This window comes from Musca vetustissima, unplaced genomic scaffold (assembly GCF_032173495.1).
Source record: "Musca vetustissima isolate MV318-11 ecotype Yass unplaced genomic scaffold, APGP_CSIRO_Mvet_v1 utg93131, whole genome shotgun sequence".
In the NCBI taxonomy this organism is placed as follows: Eukaryota; Metazoa; Arthropoda; class Insecta; order Diptera; family Muscidae; genus Musca; species Musca vetustissima.
This window is the reverse complement of record NW_026887914.1, coordinates 82,579-91,029: the sequence shown is the minus strand read 5'-3', so window position 1 is coordinate 91,029 and position 8,451 is coordinate 82,579. Positions and strand designations below refer to the sequence as shown.

The following is an 8,451-nucleotide window of genomic DNA, read 5'->3' as shown; positions in this document are numbered from 1 at the left end:
AGTAAAATGTATTCTTAATGTGACATAAGGTGTATTCCCACCCATCAAGAGTGCCACCATGAAGAAAACCAACAACAGCAACGACAACAATATCATCTAGCTCAGCGCCAACCTTAATAACAAAATGAACGAATTCACACTGGTAGACAGACTAACGTAGACACTTACACACACTCATACACACCTCCCATCTAACGAGACAAATGCTCAGACACCGTCCCACCAACTCAACGCTCACACCAGCTAACGGCAACAACAACAAAAATTATATGTATATAAATTCCTCGTTACTTTTGGTTGGTTGCCAAGTTTTCCTTATAGCGAAAGCAAGACCGCCTAGCAAAAATTTCACTTTGATTCTTTCGTGCGGTTGTTGTTGCCGTTGTTGGTTGCCTGGCTGCTTTGGCCAAATGACAACGAATTTTCTGTTTGTGTCTTGCTGCCAAAAAAACGGAAAAAAGTGAGAACGGTGAATAGAGAAATTAGTATATAGATACATAGGTAGCTCGATAGGTGGTATATATATTTTGTTAGGTACATAGGTGAGCGTTGATGAGTGATGTGATTTCTCAAGATTTTCGGTAAAAAAAAATAATGGGAGAAAGAGAGTTCTCATAAATATATTTTTTTACTCAGGAGTATCATAATAATGAAGTTGTGAAATAAAATACCTTAAACAGTTAACTTGCCTTGGGGAAGAGGGGGATGGCCTACCTTTAAGGAACCTACGTAAAAATATCTACAAATAAATTTCAATACTTCCCTTAAAGTACGAGAGAAAAATCCTACCTTTAAGCAACCGACCTCAATAGCAACTGATGCGTTTTATGTGTTCCGTTATTTCCTTAGAACATGTAAAACAGCTGTGACCCTCCTTTTTTCCATATACACTCTCGCACTCACACATGTACGCATACTAAAACAGGTACTTCACACACACACATGTATACATTGAGACGAACTAATTGTATATATTATATTACGTTCATTTACCTAAGACAACCTTCTTGGCCAAACCATAAAAATTAACTGACAAAACTATGGCTCGATACCAACGAACCATACAATCTCTCTCAGTATGAACACTGCCAACGTCAGCACTTTTAGGAGTCATTCATCTTTTCCAACAAATCTTCATTATGGCCAACAAAGTAGCAATAGGATCCTTTACATATACGTTCAGAGACATACACACCACCTCTCCGCACACATACCCATACACAACAGCTGAAGAGGTTTGTTTAACCTAACAGATGCTACACTTCTAAGCAACACATGTACACTACACCTAAATGACTCAGAAACCAGACTGGAGCAGTGTATTGGTATTGGTCGCAACAGCACGAACAGAAGGAGGTGGCACGCACACACACATTGAAAGACTTACACGTCTAAAGAGCACCTTACATACCTGCTGAATACATAGTATATCTTTTCAAAAGGGGGGATAACCAACACTAATATCATCATCATTTGAAAACTCATACTCATTCGCTGCTTCATTCAACAAAGTCACATGCACACACACAAACACAAAGATACATCAGTTATAAACTCAGACACAATTTAGTTCTTATTCACCGACCGAATTTTTCCAACAAAAACACAACAGAACAACCTTATTTTGTTGGTGTAGTGGTAAACAACCTTTTGCCAACCCACTCCCCCTCTTCACTACGTACACACACACCTTTACAACATTTTCCCCAAAAACACCTCCAATAAGGAGGCGAGGTTGGTTGAGTAGCACACACACAAACACTCACACACATTGTTGTTGTTGTTGCTGTTGGCGCGCGTTTCTCTGCAGGTAGATTTGGTTGGATGCGTCCGTCTATCTATCAACGAAACGAAAAGGTATAACGACGACGATGATGACGACGACGAAAGCGAAGAAATCCCCAAGTACATTATGTATACACGTGCCACAATCAACTGTGTGCGCTCTTCCACTTCTGAAATGATAACTTATTAGCGCCGCCAGTTGGGGCCACAGTTCGTCAAAAGCATAAATGATGTTTTCCCACAAATGGAAACTCATACTCATCACGATGGCAACAAAATAAATGCTCACCTACTTACACACTCACACAACTAATGCGAAACACTCAAATTCGATTCTATTGCTGGCTATGTGTGTGTGAGTGAGAAGATGTTGGGCGAAGAGATGTCATGCGCATCAACATCGTAATCATCTTCTTATACGTACGTAGTGTAATAAAACAAAGCTAAAGGTAATATTACATCTCGCTCTCTTCGAGAAGAAAAGCTATTAGAGAAAGCAGAGAGAGTGTGAAATTCACATGAACTTTAAACTAGCTCTTTGCAATAGAAAGCATCATTATTATGTTTGAGAAATGTTATATATGTGACTACATAGCTATAGCAGATAAATATCGTAAATGTTAGATGATATAACAGAAATTCGGAAAAATGTAGAGAAAGTGTAAACCGCAATTTCCCCTCTGCTGTTAAAAAGAAAGCAACAGTTTGTAATTGCTCTTTAAACAAATAATGAAGTAAAGTGGCGGCTGACAATATAATTGAATATATTTTTATGAACATTATTCCATAGATCGACTAAGTTCTAAATGTGATATTGTTAAGGATATTTTTTACAAGCATTACAGAGTTTTAAACATGAATGTGGTAAACATATCTGTTAAAAGTTCTGGTAAGCTTTGAAGTATTTTAAGTGTGGAGTTTTTAAGAATACATTTTGAAACGACTTTGAGATTTTAGAAATATGTTAGAAATAAAGGTGGATTTTAATTAAGAATATCTTTTTAAGGAATATCAGAGACTGATTTCTTATATACATTCCACCAATTGCTGAACTTTTATATGGGGACAATGTCTGCTAGAATAAAATAAAATAAACTCAATATACAGATAAAAAAGCGGGATAATAAATAACAAAAACCAATATAGAACATTTTTGGATTTTTTGCAGTTTTACTACAGTCACTTCTTAGAATGAAAAGGGTATATCTATATATATGGATACTTTGTAAAAGCCTGGGTCTATATTGAAAATCATCAGCAGAAATATTTTCCGGTCTATGCATTGTAGATTGAAAATATTGATAAATCGGAATAATTCTGGAAAATTAAATATTAAATTAAATATGTATCAATTTAAGGGGACTCCCTGCTCCAGTGAGGAGTTATCATGCCCGCCATCCAAAATAAGAATAATCACCAAAAACAACAACAGAACAGAGGGTTCAAAATCAAGAATTGGGAGGTCCGCTTAATTCAAACTGGAACATATTTTAAAAATATATTTTAACTAGGGTTTGTGAATTCCCGACTTTTTTTCATTCCCGCGAAATTGGGAATTCAAAATTTTCATTTCCGGTTACCCGGGAATTCCCGGGACTTTTCACAGCCTTTATAAGTAAAATAAAAAGGGTACAAAGGGTAGGAATGATATTAATTAAATAATTAGAATTATATAAAATTGACGTTCTACGTCATTGTACAATAACCCTTAAAAAGAAATATTTAAGAATTCATTTTCAAAAAAAGTATTTTACTATGTTTTTGGCAAAACATTGTATTAAGAACTATTTGTACACATTAACAAACATTTGAAGAATTTTTAATTTGTGCATCCAACAGGTTGCTTGATATACTCTTTCTTATGTTGATGTCAAAATTTCCAGCAATTGCAAATATTCTCCCATATTTTATGGACTTTTAGTCACTTTATATAAAGCTTATTTCTTAAAAAAAAAACCAACCATTTTAATTTAATTTCAAAACATGTATACCTTTGGAGTATCTTCATCACAACTAGATGACCAGATTCCACTTCATTGACAACCTAAATATCTTCTGTATACACCTTTGCGTCTTTTTTCTTTTTTGGCACATCCGTATTCCCAAAACTATCTGGGTCTCTTAAAAATTTTAGTTTAGATATAAATTTTAAGTCATGTCGGTCGCTTATTTCTTTTTGTAATATCTGTGGAATTGAATGGCCGATGGAAGTTTGTTGGTCTTACAATGTTTTCAAGACAGCATCAACAGTAATTTAAATGAACGGCATGATTCCAGCAAAATAACCCTTCAATAGGACATTCAGAATAAATTTTTTCATGACGTTCGCCCTATCTGAAACATTTGCTACAACGTGGGTTTCAAAACATAATTCCAGCAGTTTTTCTTCAAGCATTTTCCGAATTTCGAACCTGTCTATTATATAAATCGGGTTTAAAATGAGCATCTTCCACCTTTACACACATTAAAATCTCCCCTTCTAGTTGTTGTATTATCGATAACAAATCATCCGTCGTATTGGATGGATCAACGGATCCATTCTGTTTATGCCTTAAGCATTGAAATTTTTAATTCCGTGTTAATATTTATTTAGAAATACAATTTCCCGTTTTCCCGGGAAATACTATCGGGAAATCCCGGGAATACCCGGGACGGGATTTCCGATCCCAAACCCTAATTTTAACCGTCCAAGACCCTAAAACACGGAAAATAGGTGAGATTTTTACATGGGACTATGCCAAAACATGGTCCCATATTTTCTGCACGATTGTATTTAAGGCTCCAAAAACACGGAATGTCAAAGTGCAGTCCCTTCGGTTTGAAATGATATACTCCATCTTATGGTGGAGTGTTTTAAAACTAGTGAGAAAAACAGTACCATCGGTCGGGTCCGAGCATACGATAACCTACAAATCAGTTCTAGAGGTGAAAGGAGAAATTTATCATTGATTTGAAGACTGTACATTTGATTTTTTTAACAAATTTGATTTTCAGAACCTAGTACCAAGCAGTGCCATATGATATTTTAAGGGTTATAGCCAGGGACCGTAACGGTTATAAATTATATCAAATCAGGTAAAAAATAACTTATTTTGAGGCTTAAATAAAAAATCCCTTTAATTATTTATTTTTTAACGGAAAAAAATAAGCGTTGATCTTTAACTGTTAAAAATGATTGTTACTTTTTCCGTTAAAAATAAAACTCTTAGGGATTTTTATTTTTTTTCGTCAAAAATAAAAAAGACTAAAAAGACTTTTATTTTTAACGAAAAAAATAACAATAATTTTTAACTGTTAAAAATCGACGTTTATTTTTTCCGTTGAATAGTAATCCTTAACATGGGAACTGAGAGTGTTTTCTCACGATTACTCAATATCAATACGAATCTATTGGTATATGACACTGTTGGTGTCCCATGTCTCTAACATGAAGATTTTTTTGTTCGCATTTTAAAAAATAACTGTTATTTTCGGTCCCTGGTTATAGCATCAATCGACGCCTAAATATGTTCTCTGTGCAGAATTTTGCGATCGGCTACGACCATTAATAAAGTTAAATGCTGCCGATAATATAAAAGATTTTGGGGGTTTCGATTGGTTCAAGATTTGAAAGTTGAAAAATGTGTCACTGTGTAATTAGTGTCGAAAGGTCTACAAAAGGTGTTCAAAAATAATTTCATTAATTTAACTTTTAAAAAATATGAGTGCCATTTTCGATAGACCCTGTTAAATGTTTACGATTTTCTTGAAGAATCATAATAAGCGTCCTCGATACCGTTATATTTACTTCATAAACCCAAGTCTATCACTGCATGAAAAAACGTAACTTTGTCAAGAACGATTTTAAAATATTATAATAAAGCTGGGATTTTTTTAAAATATTTTTTAAAGATTTTGTATTTAAAAAAACAACACTATTGACGGGGTGGGGAAATATAACTTCGGGCCTGGTAAATAACACGGTATTCAAAAATTCGCTTGATAATACAAGTCTGAGTCTGAAATCAAAGCCAAGCTTTGCTCAAACAAAAATAAAAAGGAAAAACAAAAGTTGAACAGAACCCCTTATCACTTTAGGTATATACAAGATATGTTCCTAAGATTTTTACAATTGGTTACTTGGTACAAAATTTGCATACAGTCGGTAGAAACATATATGGGAACTACATCTGAACAAATTGCAAAGAAACTTCAAAATTGTAACCTTGTGCAATAGTTCGTCGTAATGGGAGAAATGTTGAATATTTGGTGCAAAATATGGTTAAAATAGACTGAACATAAAAAGGTAGATATGTACAAATCTAACCCGATTTCAACAAAACCGAATATAAGGCTACATTCGAAACGCTGAGCAATGTTTCGTCCCATTCGGATAACCTTGAGTCTTTTGTGCACCATTTATATGAATTCTAACGAAATTATATATAGAAGCTATGTATACATCTAAACCAATTTCAACAAAACTTAACACACTTCATTCTGGAGTCAATGCAAATTAGATATGCAAACGTTCATCGTTCATCTGTCTAACAAGCTAATCTTAATCTGAACCGATTTTCAAATTTCAATTGGATTCGTCTCATCATTGTTGTCTCTGCATACCAAGGGAAAACCAGGGTAGTTTCTGACTTCCACGAGTCGCCCTGATGGCCCCATGTTAAGCATGGATTTAAATATATATTATTTTAATGTATATATAATTTTGAGTTCCTACATCTAGATCAGATCCGTATAGACTAATTTAAAACAAAAAACCTAACGATAGTCCAATTTTTTAATGAGTTACAGAGCTATCTTTGGATGGGTACAAATGTACCACGGTTATTGATCTACGTAGGTAAGAACTTTAAAAAAATTTAAAAATTATATATATCGAAAATATTTATAATTTTTTCTTCGATTATGTGTGAAAATACCTCAAGAATGATTCCTCAAAATTTGATTCAAATATCTGCATTATTAAAAGTTTTATAGCATTTTTATTCGAAAAAAGGTACAAATGTACCCGGTTATTGACCGTAGGGTTAAATGTAACCATATATCTACCTCATTTTCTTTAGAATGTCGCAAATAAATGCACAAAGATATATTACCCTTTAATGGAATAAAAAAATGAAAAACTCAAAGCCTTGTTGGTGCAGGAACAAAACTATTGGGCCTTGCAAGTGCTTTAACAAAATCTCAAAAATCTCGTATTGTCAAATACATTGGAAGATTATGGACATATCATTGGTTGCACAGCTACAAAATTATGTTTGTGTCAATGACCCTGCATGTGGCTCAATGGTCTAGGGGTATGATTCTCGCTTTGGGTGCGAGAGGTCCCGGGTTCAAATCCCGGTTGAGCCCATTTTTTTTTATAAAATTGATATACTAAATTTATATTTTTGAACCCGATATAGTAAAAAAATAGATTTTTTTCGACGACCTAACATTACTCTTCTTTCAGGGACAATTAATTAATCTTAAACTGGACTGATGTGAAATTTCTATTCTTGAACATCACGTTCGAGAATATATGGTAGGGTTTTTTTTCAAATGTGCTTTCAAGCTGATTTTGTACGAATTCGTTTAACATCAACAATATACATATATTCTTGATATCCCGTCGTTTTATTTTTCCTGACTGTCCATTGGCCTCAAAAAATCACGAATATTACCACAAAACGTAGAAAACAAAGATAATGAATTTAAAATTATAATCAGTGTCAATGTTTTGTGGACAAATGTGTATTTGCATAATTTCTTTGAGCACAAGACATTGACATGGTTGAAGTTAAAAAAGGGTCAACGAATTTTCTAGGAAAATATATGCCAGACAACCCGATGTTAATGTTGTCCATATATGTCTGCATATAAGAAGTGAATAAAATTGAAATTTTAAATGTGAAATATAAGTAGGTATAAAAATTCATATAAAATTATTTTCAAGGTATTGACAAAACTTACCTTGACATGTATGACACAAAGATCCACGCATCTGAAATTGCAAGAAAAAAAAATTAAACAGAAATAATTAATTTCATATGACACTATACAAAATATTGATGTTAAAATTGGAAATTGTGAAAATATTCGTAAACTAGAAGGTCCTTAAAAAAATATTCTTTAAAAATCCACGCCTTATGGAAGATCCTTAAAAAACTATTTCCTAAAAAATCCACGCCTTATGGAAGGTTCTTAAAAAACTATTCTTTAAAAAATCCACGCCATATGGAAGATTCTTGAAAAACTATTCTCTAAAAAATCCACGCCTTATGGAAGGTCCTTAAAAAACTATTCTTTAAAAAATCCACGACTTATGGAAGGTCCTTAAAAATATTCTTTAAAAAATCCTTGAAAAAATATTCTTTATTTTTTCCTTAATTTATTTATAGTCCACAACCGTTATCATCTTCAACGAAAATCTTAATTAGAAAAACATCTCATTTACATGACATATCAGGCAGCTCATAAATTCTTTATCATCTGGCATCTTTAATTTAATTCTTCAAAACAAAAACCAGAGAGTGAAAGAAAAAAACGTGTAATTTATTAATTAATGTAAAAAATCACTCAACCTTGAAGAAATACCTTAACACAATTCCAGTAGCAACAACAAGAACAACTCTATCCCAGGATAATGTCCAGCAAAGAAGAATTTTGAAAACAATGAAAAAGGGCAAA

The 8,451-nt window shown here is 33.2% G+C and overlaps 1 non-coding gene across 1 annotated transcript; it reads left to right on the top strand.

The window, feature by feature from the left end:
- Positions 1-7,062: 7,062 nt before the first annotated feature.
- Trnap-ugg (transfer RNA proline (anticodon UGG)) lies at positions 7,063-7,134 on the top strand. Its single transcript has one exon. It is a non-coding gene; the product is annotated as a tRNA-Pro (tRNA).
- The last annotated feature ends 1,317 nt before the right edge of the window (positions 7,135-8,451 follow it).